The sequence below is a fragment of the Rhinopithecus roxellana genome, chromosome 13, assembly GCF_007565055.1.
Source record: "Rhinopithecus roxellana isolate Shanxi Qingling chromosome 13, ASM756505v1, whole genome shotgun sequence".
In the NCBI taxonomy this organism is placed as follows: Eukaryota; Metazoa; Chordata; class Mammalia; order Primates; family Cercopithecidae; genus Rhinopithecus; species Rhinopithecus roxellana.
In genome coordinates, this window is record NC_044561.1 from 81,224,526 (window position 1) to 81,239,782 (window position 15,257).

Sequence of the window (15,257 nt, forward strand, 5' to 3'; positions counted from 1 at the left end):
CTGCTTTCTCCAGGCCTCGTTGTTTCCATGAGTTTTCTGGATAGCCTTTTACCATCCCCCTCCTGATATTCCTGACTTGATCCAACAGTGTTTCTCTTTCTTGCAGTCAAGACATTTTAGATTCAAATAAGCTGGTTCCAAAATATTTATAAAGCAAATCCCACAACTATTTTAGCTTTAGTCACTTCTCATCTCTTCTTTCACCTCCTAAGGAGCTTTATAATGAATTTCTTCATTAGCTACAAGTGCATGGCTATTTTTAATGCCCCCTCAAAAGTCAGTGCACTCACCTCTCTGTCATTATGTCCACATTCATGCTTTTTCATCCTGCATGGATATGCTTCGCATTGAGCTTGAAACCCATTTACTCATTGATTCAATGAATTGCTCATCAGGCAGAGCACGGGTGATTGTGCTTTCTTATTTTGGTGAGAAAGTAGAGGCAATGGGGAAAGAAATTGCTTGTATTCGCAGCCATCAAATCAGCAACACGTCTGTATCAGTGTTCACATAGTCAGTCTTTCTTCCTGCCCCATCCAAAACAACAAAGCAACATTTCTCCAGAGCTCTTTTCCTCTTTACTTTGTTTTCCTTTTTTACTACTATGGGGTGTGCATGTGTGTGTTGGTGTGTAGTTTTCCCTGTTCCTCCCAGAAGAATGTGAGCTTCATTCAAGCAGGAGCTTTGTATATCACTTCCTAAGACAATGCCTGGAAGTTGGTAAATGCTCAGGAGAGATTTGCAGAGTGAATGAAGACACCGTTCAGAGATGCAGTGGAATAAGACAGGTGGAGTCTATGCCTTTGTCTGGAGGAAAGACACAGTAGAGTTGGATAAGTTCTCTATGGGGGCACATACAAGTGGCAATCATCACAGACTTAAGAGAGGTGTGGAGATATATCCAAGAAAGTTTCCTAGCAAAAATGAGATGGTCAAGCTGCAATCTGCAAAGTCAGCATTGCCCAAGATATTCATTGACTTTGACTACATAATGAACTACCTCAAAACTCAGTGGCCTAAGATAACATGTGTCCTCAGATTGGCTGGGGGTCAGCTAGTCAGCTAACATAGGCTGGGTTCTGCTTGGCAGCTCTGCTTTAAGCCACAGATCCAACTGACACTGTCACCCTTCTAAGATTGGGGCTTCTCTTCTGCACATGGGTTCATTCTGGGTCACAGAGTGAAGGGGAAGCAGCCACCCAGGAGAAATTTTGCTTGGAGTGATGGCAGAGGCTCAGGAGTGTAGGTGGAAACCTTCAAAACCTCTGAAGGCCTTGGCTTGGATGCTATCACATCCACCCACACACAATTGACCAAAGCAACTCACCTGTTCGTGACCAAGAGTCAGAAAAATACACTTTGCTCATGCTGGTGCCATTGCCCACATATGAATAAAGGGAGGGATGAAGAACTGGACCAGCAAAGCAATCTGCTGTGGCTAGGCTCAGAGAGGGAAGAGGGCTGCAGGCAATGTTCCAACAGAAGGTGGCAAGTCCAAGAAACAGAGAGTTGTCTAGAAAGACAGAAGCTCGCGGAGGTTAAGGAGACAGCAGGGCTAGATGATGACAGAGGTGATGACAGTGGCCGGATCCCACAGGCCCCTGAGTCATAATGAGTTTGGGCTAGTGTCTAAAACCAATGGGGAGCTGCTCATATCCTTATTTCAGAAAAACGATCCTTGCTTCCAGGGTAAGAGTGGATTGGAGAAGGCAAAATAAAAGGTAGGTAGGCGAAGAGGAGGTCAGGGCTGTGGTGCAGGGAAGTGGAAACAGATCATCTATTGAGCCATCATGGAACGACCCAGTCCAAGAGCAGGTGGAATGTGGTCTTCATTCCAAAAGAACAGAAAAGAAGCTATTAACATAAGGGGTCACCAAATGCGCAGCTAGTAAGTTGTTACATGAATTCTCAATTACACAAAGAGTACAGAAATTAATGGGTACATTTGTGCATAGTTTTCCAAGGCTTACATGCACAAAACTTTCATTCTTAAAATTTCCCATGAAACTTTTGTTTTCTTGTCCTCTTTGGAAAATATTATAAGTGGTCTTCCTAGCCCCAGAAAAGTTGTCATACTAAGTAAGTCCCCACAGAAGCCTGAGTCACTGCCTCCAAATTATACTACTCCAGCACAGGCAGGAACACAGAGGACTCTACACCCAAACCTCATCCACAGCCAGAGTAAACAGCTCAGTCATCCAGTGACTAAAGGTCAATGTTTCTAGACTTTCTCATATGAGCAGCTGGAGAGAAATTTTATTAAAAACTGTCACCCACACAAAACTCACTCAAATTATGGGGAGAAATGCACTTAGGAAAAAAGCATTCACTTTTTTATATGTGTTTCCTTTGGTATCAAGTTAATAATAAATAATTAATGCTTTAAGGTGATAATTCATATCTGGCTGTGGATGTTCCTATGAGCTGAGATCCAAAGGAGAAAAGGTGACATATGGCAAGCCTGGTGATGCGGTGGCATGGGAGGAGCCTGGAACAGGAGTGGGGAACCAGACTCGGCTCTGGATTTGCTGTGTGACCGTGGAAGTCATTAACTTCTCTGGGTCCAGCTCTTCCTCAAGAGGATTCATGTAGTGATTCCTAACACATTAGAAAATGGTTTGTTTGGCAGCGGTTCTCAGCCAAGTAAGGTTTATAGAGGTGGACAAATGAGACTTTAGGGGGAAAATGACTTAGGAAAAGTCTACAAGAGATTCTGATCCTTTTTATCCTGTTTCTCTCCCCAACAAACACAAATACACACATACATACATATACACATACACACTCGTACACACATACACTCATACCTACACGCACGTAACAGGGAATACATGCAGTTCCTGTTAAATCTCTGACATTACTTGGCTCTGACATTCTTTGATTTCAGCACTCTCCCTTTCAAATCCAGGCCTTGCTCTCAAATCAATTTAGACCTTATTCTAATTCAGAGCCATTCAGACCATGCCATTCCACATTTTAAAACTGGAGAGATTAAATCAACCTCTTAAGTGAACTTTCTCATAGGCTGGTCACACAAACCCAGCCGTGACTGGGCAGAAGCCACTCTCTCATGCATGACTCTGGTAGGCGTTCTGCAGGGCCTCTCCTTAGAAAGGGAAAGGATCTGGAAAAGTAGGGGAGAGTGGGCAGGTGTTATTAATGAGAGGGGCTCTGTAAGGCCCTTCTATTTTCCTGAAATCCTAGAAAAGGTGAATAAATCTAAGAACAAGTCATATCTTTTTAAGCCAGGATCATCCAGTTTCAAGTTACTCTCTCTGTTTATTTCCTCTCATTATTTCCTAAATTTAATGGTCTTACTTAAGTACATCAGCCAGCACTGTCAATGCTTCAAAAAGCATTAATGGAAAGGTTGGAAGTTCATAATTGGTCCATTCTTAAAGGTGAGATGGTTTCTTTTTTCTTATAAGGAACACGGAAGAGAGTAGAGGCTGCTAATTTTAGCTACCTTTCTCCTCAAGGATATCCACCCAAACTCAGAAGAGCTGGCTTATACATTAATTAAGACAGAAATCCCCTCACGTACCATGCAATAATGTAACTTGGAGGAGGCAGACCCATGGCTTCCCTTAGGTGATTTCTCAGAGATTGAGGGGTTCACATGTAAGAAAGCCTTTGATAAAATGTAAACAAATGTCTACATCATCTGAACCTCACCCCAATATTTAATGGGAATTTCTCAACCATAGATACATCTATTTGAGCCAAAAATAGAGAACAGTGTGCAAAGTACACACACGCATGCACTTGCATACTCTATTTCCTTTCACGTTTTAATGCACACTGGTCAAGGACGTATTGGGAAGGAGGAAGGAAGGGATATTTTTCAGGAATGTCCAAGTTGATATTTGATGCAAAGAAGTGCAATAAATCTATGCAAAATATCCATATTTGAAATAAAAACACTTTCATTAGCTTAATCTAATATTTTCTCATCTCTTGAGACAAATGTGAAAGTTGACTCTAAAAATCAAATATATAACGGCTCTGAAAAACTGCACACCCAGCTACCCAACTAGAGAATTTCCATAGGTAATGCAAAATGGTTATAGGAACATTATTCACAATATTAGACGTCTCCGGCTAACTCAAGTCAATTGCATAAATTTGTCCTTGGTTGGTACTTTCTAAAAGAACTTTTGGAATCTCTATTCGTGCACATTATTATTGCTCTGCTACTTACAGAGCCCTAAGTGAATTCAAACTGGTTAAGAAATCATTTCACTTCTATAGTCTTCATGTTCTTTAGGTAAATCAGAGGAGAAACTCAGAGAGCATTTAATTCGTAGATAGAAAAAATAGTGAAACTCTGCATCAGCCACCCTCAAGGAGTCTTTTATAAGAAACAAGATTTGGGAGTTAATTCTATCAGTCATGGAAAACCTACATTTAGGGAATGTCACCAAACACACCAATAAGTCACTTCTCAGGCTCTTTCTTAATTGCAAGAACAAAGGGCCTCTTCAGATCCTTCCTCAGTTCCTTTACATAGGCATCAGTGATCTGTTGACACTGAACTCTTACTTTAAGTTTGAAGGAATCTATTTTGAAGACCCTGAAAAAAAGCTTTGTCTAAATCACTTGCCTTCTTTAGCTTACTCCAAGTCAGTGGAATGAACTCTAGCAATGACAGAAAGACCATAGGGCCTAGAGCTGGTTGAATACCCAAATAGCATTAATTTTGTTTTCATTATGAGGCACACAGAGAGTATTTTTCTTTGAGATATGAGCTCCAGTTACAAAACAGCCTGCAGATTAGAGCCACTCTGACTGCAAGTGAGCAATGGAGGCCCTTACTTTAAGGCAACTGAGACTCCTTGAAATCCCTGCCTGAAGAGCACTTTCTAGCATGGAACCATCACCGTAGGAATCCTCCCCTCTGATGAATGTTCTATGGCTTTCATATTGGGACATTTACATCCTGAGCCCCCCTCATTATATACTGAAACAGTTGGGGATGAAGGGCAAATGTGACTTTGTACTCAGTAAATACAACATTTAATATAAAAAGAAACTCAACCCTGTGAAATGAATTGGAAAGACAACTGTTCAGGTCTCATTCTGCAGCTAAGCCTTGCAACAGGAGCTAAACTGTAACATCTTTTAAAGTGTCCTCATGGGATCCATATGTGAAGACTGCTAAAACTGTTAACGTACCCAATTAGGTTTTAATTTATCTTAGTTTCCTCAGTCCTGCCATTAAAAGTCACACCATAGAGCCATCAAGCCTAGCATTACCAGCCTCACAGTTTTGTCAGGTGCTGCCCAGTGAGTCGAACTATACACAAGCTGCAGAAACTGGACCTTAATTCAAGCTAAGAAATGTTTAAATGGGTCAGGAGCATTTACCCTGGACATCTGTTTGACGCATAACCTAAGGATATTTAAACGTCTCTTAACAAAACAAATAAGGTTTCCACATTCCCAAGGACAAAAACCATTTAATCTACTTATGCAGCTCTTTCAAGAATGTAATATTTTGGCAGGACATGTATGTCAGTGAAGCAACAAGCAATGAGATTTATAGAGGCTAATTTATGTTTTAGTCTGTTAAGACATATTGCAGGTAGTCATGCTCGCTATGGGTAGCATTTTCCCTCCTGCATACTCATATTGTTTCAGTTTATTATAGCAGCATGCCTTGTGAGATCATGGGTTGCTGAGCACACGCATATGGCTGCACCATTTATTATGGGAAGAATCAACACCTTTAGTGAGGTCACTTATTTCCCTTTGGGTGCTCATACTGTAGGTGATGAAATCATGTATTTATCTACAACTTATTAGATTCATTTGATTAACTAGGGATCAATTTTTGCTTAACCAACTGTGCAGGTTGCTGGGTAGGAAGTTTCTTGGTACACTGCTGTGGTGTTTCAAAACAGCAGTTAAAATAATTATCTTAATATGGGACCACTGGGTCATTCTCAAACATATGTTGGAGACGCGCTGAAGACAGTGCTTAGAACTAAAAATACCAAACACATGGAAAAGTCGTTGGGCTTTTAAGGCACTGTGGCTTCTTTATGAATTGGGAATGGCACAGTAAATGTGTGGGATCGCTCAGGCCTGCAGCGAGCCTTTCCTGCCATCAGTGAACTTGCGACCTTATCTCCTTGGAGGGCTGTTAAAGTGAAGTCAGAGGGCAGAGGAGTTATTTGCAAGTACCCTTTTCACTTGTGTGGTCTGAAGGACTAACAGATTTATCCAAAAGATGGACAGAGGGAGCAGAGTTGAAGAAGCAGCTGGCTAATCCAACATGCAGCTCAAAACGCAAAACCCAAACAAGGGCCAGAGTTGCCATTTGGCTTTGTAGGGGCCAGTCATGTTCTGAAAAGCAATTTTCCCCTATTGTGTAGGCTGTCGGCAAAGGGAGACCCTAGATATCCTTATATGGCAATGTGTCACCAAGGTAAAGATGAGGTCCTTCTGTCACATGCTGGGGCCCACAGGGGCACTTCATTTGCAACTGTGAAGACAAGAAGGGCAAAACAGGCCCCTGGGCAATTAGATCATTGGAGTCAACTCCCTGACTGACCATCCAGAGGGTCCGGAACTGATGGATTGGAAATATTTGTCCAGATTTCTTTACCTAATTGAAAAGATGACAGATTTGAGCAAAAGCTGGGATAGACAGAGAAGGTGCTGAGGAATTAAACAGAAGGCAAATAATTCAGGGGAGGAGAAAGCTATGTAAGTAGAGCATTCTCTGCCTCCCCAGATTCAGTGCACTTTACACAGAATTCCAACTGGATACTTCCTAACTTTCACCCTTTACACCCAAAATACATTGACATTGATATTAAATACATTATGATCTAAGAGATATTACTTTCACAATGGAGAAAATTGGGAAAGGCTTATTGGCACTTTTGCCGTTAAAGAGATAATTCTTAAGATGTGAAATTACAAAGTAGAATGCAAACCCAGCAAAGATGGGGTAGAACAGCATCATCTCTGAGGTCAGGATGTGCCTAGACTCTGATTTCTGAGTTTAATTTAATCCCTGACTACCGAAAAGGAACCAGAGAAACAAGAACAAACCAAACCCAAACCCAGCAGAAGAAAAGAAATAACAAAGATCACAGCAGAACTAAATAAAATTGAAACAAAAAGTATACAAAAAAAAAAAAAAAAAGGAAAAGCTGGTTCTTTGAAAAGATAAACAAAATTGATAGACCATTAGTGAGATTAACCAATAAAAGAAGAGAGAAGATCCAAATAAGCTCAGTTAAAAATGAAACTGGAGATATTACAACCGATGCCATAGAAATGCAAAAGATCATTCAAGGCTACTCTGAATACCTTTATGCACACAAACTAGAAAACCTAGAGAAGATGGATAAATTCCTGGAAATATAAAACCCTCCTAGCTTAAATCAAGAAGAAATAAAAACTGTGAGAAAACCAATAACAAGTATTGAGATTGAAATAAGAATTATAAAATTGCCAACCAAAAAAAGATCCAGGATGAGATGGATTCACAGCTGAATTCTATCAGACATTCAAAAAAGAATTGGCACCAATCTTACTGAAATTATTCCAAAAGATAGAGAAAAAGGGAATCATCCCTGAATCATTCTATGAAGTAAGTGCCACCCTAATACCAAAAACAGGAAAGGACATAACAAAAAAGTTACAGACCAATATCCCTGATGAACATAGATGCAAAAATCTTCAACAAAACACTAGCTAGCCAAATCCAAGAGCATATCAAAAAGATAAAACACCATGACCAGGTAGGTGTTTTACGACAGACACAGGAATAATTTAACATACACAAGTCAGTAAACATGATACATCACATAAAGAGAATTAAAAACAAAAATCAGAGATCATCTCAATAGATGCCGAAAAAGCACTGGACAAAATTCAACATCCCTTTATGATTAAAACTCTCAGCAAAATTGGCATAGAAGGGACATACTTCAAAAGCCATCTATGACAAACCCACAGCCAACATTATACTAAATGGTGAAAAGTTGAAAGCATTCTCCCTAAGAAATGGAACAAGACAAGGATACCCACTTTCACTGCTTATGTAGCATGGGAAGTCCTAGCCAGAGCAATCAGACAAGAGAAAGAAATAAAGGGCATCCAATCTGGTAAAGAGGAAGACAAACCATCACTGTTCACCAATAATGTGATCATATACCTAGAAAACCCTAAAGACGCATCCTTAAAGCTCCTAGATCTGATAAATGAATTCAGTAAAGTTTCAGGATACAAAATCAATGTACACAAACCAGTAGCACTACTGTGCACCAACAACACCAAGGTGAGAAACAAATCAAGAACTCAATCCCTTTTATAACAGCTGCAAAAAAAGTAAAATACTTAGAAACACACCTAACCAAGGAGGTGAAAAATCTATACAAGGAAAACTACAAAACACTGCTGAAAGTAATCATAGACAACACAAACAAATGGAAACACATCCCATGCTCATGAATAGGTAGAATCAATATTGTGAAAATGACCATACTGCCAAAAGCAATCTAGGAATTAAATGCAATTCTCATCTACCATCATCATTCGTCACAGGCCTAGACAAAACAATCCTGAAATTCATATGCAACCAAAAAAGAGCCCACATAGCCAAAGCAATACTAAGCAAATGAACAAATCTGGAGGCATCATATTACCCAACTTCAAACTATACTACAAAGCTATAGTTACCAAAACAGCATGGTACTGGTATAAAAAAAGGCTCATAGAACAATGGAACAGAATACAGAACTGAGAAATAAAGCCAAATATTAATACTTACAGTGAACTAATCTTTGGCAATGCAGACAAAAACATAAAGTGGGGAAAGGACAATCTATTCAACAAATGGTCTGGGATAATTGGCTAGCCACATGTGGAAGAATGAAACTAAATGCTCATCTCTCACCTTATACAAAAATCAACTCAACTCAAGATGGATCAAAGACTTAAATCTAATACCTGAATCCATAAAAATTTTAGAAGATAACATTGGAAAAACCCTTCTAGACATTGGCTTAAGCAAAGACTTCATGTCCAAGAACTCAAAAGCAAATGCAACAAAAACAAAGACGAATAGATGGGACTTAATTAAACTAAAATGCTCTTGCACAGCAAAAGAAATAATCAGCAAGTTAACAGACAGTGCACAGAATGGGAGAGAATCTTCACAATCTATAAATCTGACAGAAGACTAATATCCAGAATCTACAAAGAACTCAAACAAATCAGCAAGAAAAAACAATCCCATCAAAAAGTGGGCAAAGCACGTGAATAGACAGTTCTCAAAAGCAGATATACAAATGGCCATGGAACATACGAAAAAATGCTCAACATCACTAATTATCAGTAAAACGTAAATTGAAAGCACAATGAGACACCATCTTACCCCTGCAAGAATGGACATAATTTAAAAAAAAAAAAAATAGATGTTGGCATGGATGTGGTGAAAGGTGAACACTTTCATACTGCTGGTGGAAATGTAGACCAGTATAAGCACCAGGAAAAACAGTATGGAGATTCCCTAAACAGCTAAAAGTAGAACTACTATTTGATCCAACAATCCCACTATTGGCTATCTACCCAGAGGAAAATAAGTCATTATATGAAAAAGACACTTGCACATGCAGTATATAGCAGCACAATTCTCAACTGCAAAAATACAAACCACCCATCAATCAACAACTGGATGAAGAAAATGTGGTATGTATACACCATGGAATACTACTCAGCCATAAAAAAAAAGATTGAAATAATGACATTTGCAGTGACCTGGATGGAATCGGAGACCGTTATTTTAAGTGGAGTAACTCAGGAATGGAAAACCAAATACCATATGATCTCACTTTTAAATGGAAGCTAAGTTGTGAGGATGAAAAGACATAAGAATGATATAACGGATTTTGGCAACTCAGTGGGAAGGATGGGAGGAGTGCAAGGGATAAAAGACTACACACTGAGTGCAGTATACACTGCTCAGATGTTGGGTGCACCAGAATCTCAGAATTACCACTAAATAACTTAATTATGTAACCAAACCACCTTTTCCCAAAAAACTATTGAAGTAAAAAATTAAGGCTGGGCACAGTGGCTCATGCCTGTAATCCCAGCACTTTGGGAGACTGAGGCAGGCTGATTGCCTGAGGTCAGGAGTTCAAGGCCAGTCTGGTCAACATGGTGAAACTAAAAAGATTTTTTTAAATTAGCCAGGTGTGGTGGTGTGTGCCTGTAATCTCAGCTACTCGGGAGACTGAGGCATGTGAATTGCTTGAACCAGAGAAGTGGAGCCAAGATTGCCCCACTGCACTCCAGCCTGAGTGAGAGAGCGAGACTCTGTCTCAAAAAAAAAAGAAGAAATATAATGTGTTACATATGTAATTTTGAAATATTTATACACATTCAAAAAGTTTTTAAAAAACAGGTAAAGTTAATATTAATAATACATTTTACTTAATCCAATATATGTACACTTGTCATTCATATAAGCAATATGAAAAACTACTAGTGAGATATACTGCTCTTTTCGTATTAAGTATTTGAAATCCTGAGTATAGTTTATAACATATCTCCGTTCAAAGTAGCCATATTTCAAGTGCTCAGTGGTCACATGGGGCTTGTGTCTGCTGTACTGGACAGTCCAGGTCTGGGATTTAAGGCTGGTATGGCATAGAGAAAATGACTCTTAAATTATCTGTGGGGCAAATAGTAGGGCAAAGTAATGTTAGCCCCATATTACAGAGAAAATCCTGGGATTGTCTGTGACAAAGCTGAGCCCAACATTGCAGCTGACTTTATCACCACCTCAAATACGTGTCTGCTGGGGTCCAGCTGTCAGTCTCCTCCCTTCTGAAAGGAAGCTGAAGCATAGGTGCTCAGAACGTTCACCCTGGCATCAAACTACTGAGTTCAAGTTGTGATTAGTGCTGATCCATTTTTGGCAAGTATTTATCTTCCATGTATTTCATTTCCACTTCTGTAGAAGTGGTATGATAGTACCAACTTCACAAGGTTGTCTTAGGGGTTTAACTGAGGTTATGCTATAAAGCAATCACTTAGCATACTGATTGTAAGTATATTGAAAGAAAGAGCTATTAATGTACAATATTAAAATAAAAGCTATCCATGGTAGTCATAGAGCCATCACCAAATGTTTTCATCTTTCTTCCTTCTAAGCACAGAGTAGGATAGTGTTTCTTTGCCCCACTAAAGTTAGGTGTGGTCATTGACTTATTTTGGACAATGAATTGTGAGTGGAGTTGTGTGTCACTCCCAGGTGGAATCACTCATTTGCAACAAGCTCTACCACAGCGATGAGGCATGCTCCAGAGAGTAGCTGCTGCATCAGGCTGGGTACCAGAGCAAGATCCATAATGGACATAAAACATGAGAAAAACATAAGGTGTATCGCAAGCCATGACAATTTGGGAAATATTCCTTGCTGCAGCGTTATTTAGTCATCCTACATGATACATCATCTTAATTGACGCTTGCTTTAGGGATTCATGAAGTTAACTAATTCCTCCCACCCTCTCTAACATACTGACTGATGCCCATAGGTTCAGAATGCAGAGATTTAGACAACTACTCTCTAATACCCGAGGCCCCCTACATCCATCTCACAAGTATTGGTTGTGCTTATTTCCAAGTAGTTTATACTACGTAGTCATTATTAAGTTTAATTAAATATGGCATACATTGATGAAATTTGAGTGGGAAAAGAAAATGAGCATTGTATCTACGAACAGTTGAATGTTCTGAAGAGACTAAATAAAGTTGAACTGTCAAAATAACTTGAATTAGGTATGCCAGAAACAAAGTTGGGGTGGTATACGTATTGTACAAAATACAAGATGATTCTGCACTCTGATGTCTTTGCACACAGCTTTCAATTCTTGCTTTGCTTTAGAGAAACCCAAACTGGAAATTGCAGAAGATATATTATTGGTGTGGTTTTTTCAAGAAACACAAAGTAGAACTTCAATCGGCTACCACCCATTCAAAGTAAATGTTGGCCTTACATCAAAAGATTGGAAAATAATTGCATAGTTTCATGCCTTATGTTAAATGAAAATGTTAAAAGTGTGTATGCATCATTTTTATGACCGCTCTCCCAAAATTAATCAAACATTTGGAAGAGCCAATTAAAAACTAGTCCTACTTACATGGAATGAGAGGTGATCTTAGGTACTGTGTATTTCTTTTGTTTTAGATTTTTATTTGCATAATATACTTTTGGGAAAACATGATACGAAAAAAAATGTTGTTGTTGTCGTTGTGATGACTTGGGTTAAAAAAAAAATACTCCTGGTTAACAAAATGATTCCACGAAAACTTCATTTAACTCATCCCCTTCCTGAGATAATCCACACATACCACCCACCCCAACCTTTACTCTTTGGGAATAAACTTACCTGTGCCTAACAATTGTAGTCATGCAGCCAAGCTCAAAAACAAGAAAGAGGAGGTACAGGCATTTCTCATTATCTTCCCATAAGCCCCAGAAACAGGCTCTTCTTCTGACTATACTTATAATACCTAACATGGATCCCACAGAGCCCCACCAACTACTTTCAGCTGTTTCCCAGCGATGAAATGTTTCAGACATATGGTCACAGAGATTAATATCTGTGCAGACCAGTTTTGAAACAGCCCAGAAATATTTTGGGAACATGTGGCATTAGACAAATGTAAATTCTGAACCTGACTTTTTCCTCCATGTGCCTCTCCCTTCCACACCTGGACTTTCAGAGTGAGTCACACAGAAGACTCGGGAATTGAAGACAAAGAACTGGGTATGAGCACATATTTAGATTCTGGGCCACTGGACAAAAACTTCAGGAGGGGCTGTTAATCTTATTGAATCACCAGAGGAAGTGGGCTCCAGTTCTTTTGGTGGTCTCCCTAAAATAAAAGGCCTACTTGGATAGTTTGGGGCTTGTGTTCTTGGGGTTGTCTCATGGAATGAGAGTCATATCAAACTTTCTTCTAGTTTCTCCCACCCTCAGAAAACAACAAGGTATGGGTTGGTATCTAATAGCTCCTTGAGTTATTTCTCTCTTTCTCAAACACTAAATTGTCCTGATTTCTATGACATTAACCTGAAGATGATCCTTGTGAGTAAAGAGGAAAAAAAATCAAATGCATAGAACATGGAGGATTTTCATGGCTGTCCTACAAACAGCTTACAGAAGTTTCACACAGATTCACTCCCCCAAAAACACTATTTTAAAATGGTTTCAATTGTGGTTAGCAAATAAGTGCTTTGTGTTTTGTAGAAGCACAGGCCAGAAACAATTGGTAAGTCAGAGGTGGCGTTTCCAGTTTAGTTCTTGAAAGTTTGAGATTTATTACCTAGAATTAAAAATTCTTTCTATCCTGAGGAAGGACATATGGCTTTCAGGCAGCACATAAAGGCAGACACACACACACACACACACACAACACACACACCCCACACAATTGGCTTGAATTGAGAGAGAAATTATCTTATAATGAAAGATGGCCAGTTATGCTGATTTTTTAAAAAGTTTGGTTTAACAAATCCATCTTGTTTTGCAAGACTGGACATGTACTGTCATGAGCTTTGAGCTATTAAAGAAAGTAGAAAATGTAATAAAGTGAAGCCCTAATACAAAATTAGGAAAATTTTATTTTCAGAGAAAAGAAGACAAAAGAAGATGACTTCCTCGCCGTTTCCCAACCATAGTGAATTATTTAATAAGGGCTCGTCCTTGTTAGGACAGCTTGACCATTACTTTGCCATAAAACGTTGCAATGTGTACAAGTTAAGAGTGCCAGCAGAAGAGAACAGTAGACTTGGATTGTTTTTGATCTCCAGAGTAGGGAATAGATAAGCAGACCTTTCTCAGTTTGCACCCTCAGATATTCCAGGTTTTCCTTAAAAGAAATGGAGTAGAAACAAAGGAGTTCTTTTTTTCTTGCTGCAATTCTTCCAAAACATGGTGAAATTCTTAAGACATACTTTTCTATTCACCTTCCAATGATGCGAAGACCCAGCTGCGAAAAGAGCCAGAGACACAATAAACAAAAAGTTATGTAATTCTGCAATTTCCTTGCGAAAGAACTATAAAATAAGTTACCCCAAACCTAAAAAGACTCACCAGTATTAATAAGCTCAAGCTAATCAGCCAGATTCTCTCATTGATTAAATTCCTATGCCCAGGGCATAGAAAACACCATCGTGTTCTCAGGCAACTAACCCAAACATTTTACTTAGAAAGTAGACTTCTAGGTAACACCCGTTGAGAAAATCATTTGCGTCCCTATAATCTTATTTCAGGAGAAATATTAAAAATTTGACAAATATTCAAGAAGCACCTTTTAGCTAGAACTCAGGAACTAATGAGAGTCAACCGAAAGCAGTAAGAGAGATGGTGCTTTAGGGAGATGGTGAGCAAGAATTTCTTTTTTAAGCCTTTCTGTTTTTTTCATTCATGAAAGAACACCCAGAAGAACAAGAAAGATTTAAGGTTTAAAGCGATGTTAGTCAAAGCTCTTTGAAAATATAGTTTGTCCATAAATGTTTTCCCAACAAGCTCACCCAAGTTTATTTTTCTGTGGTTTTTATTTATCTTTCATAATAGCATCAATGCTATTGGTCTTATTCAACAAAAGAGAAATATAAATTTTTTGAAGAGTTGATCTTTCCTTAAAAAATTCATCCACTTAGCTGAAAAACAACTTAGCTGCTGTGATGATTAGATTTATCTATTATGTTTGTTATCTGATACTTCATAAGCTGAATCTTGCCCCAGAGAGAGAGCTTAGAATCTGATTGGGAAATAAAATAATCTTACTGATCTCTTTTGTTTAAAATGAAAAAGCAACTTTGTCCATCTAGAAAAAATACATGTTTATTGTAGCAAATTGAAAAATATATAGATAAGTCAGGAAAAACTGTTAGCATTACTGCAACTTCCATTATATACAGTTATTGTGGACATTTCAATATAAATCTTTACAGAATATAGCATAAATAGATCAATTTAATCGGCTTGAAATGAAAAATTGTTTTATAACCTGTGATATTTTTTCCTTCATATTTCATAAACATTTTTATTTTTCTATAATATATGATATATAACATATAATTCTGATGTCTTTACAAAATTTCATCATGTAATTGTAATCCTCTATTATTAGATATATAATGTTTTTGAGGGTTATCTTCCAGTATAAACAGAATTGTGATGAGCAAATTTACAGATACAACTTCCTGCAGACTACTCCAA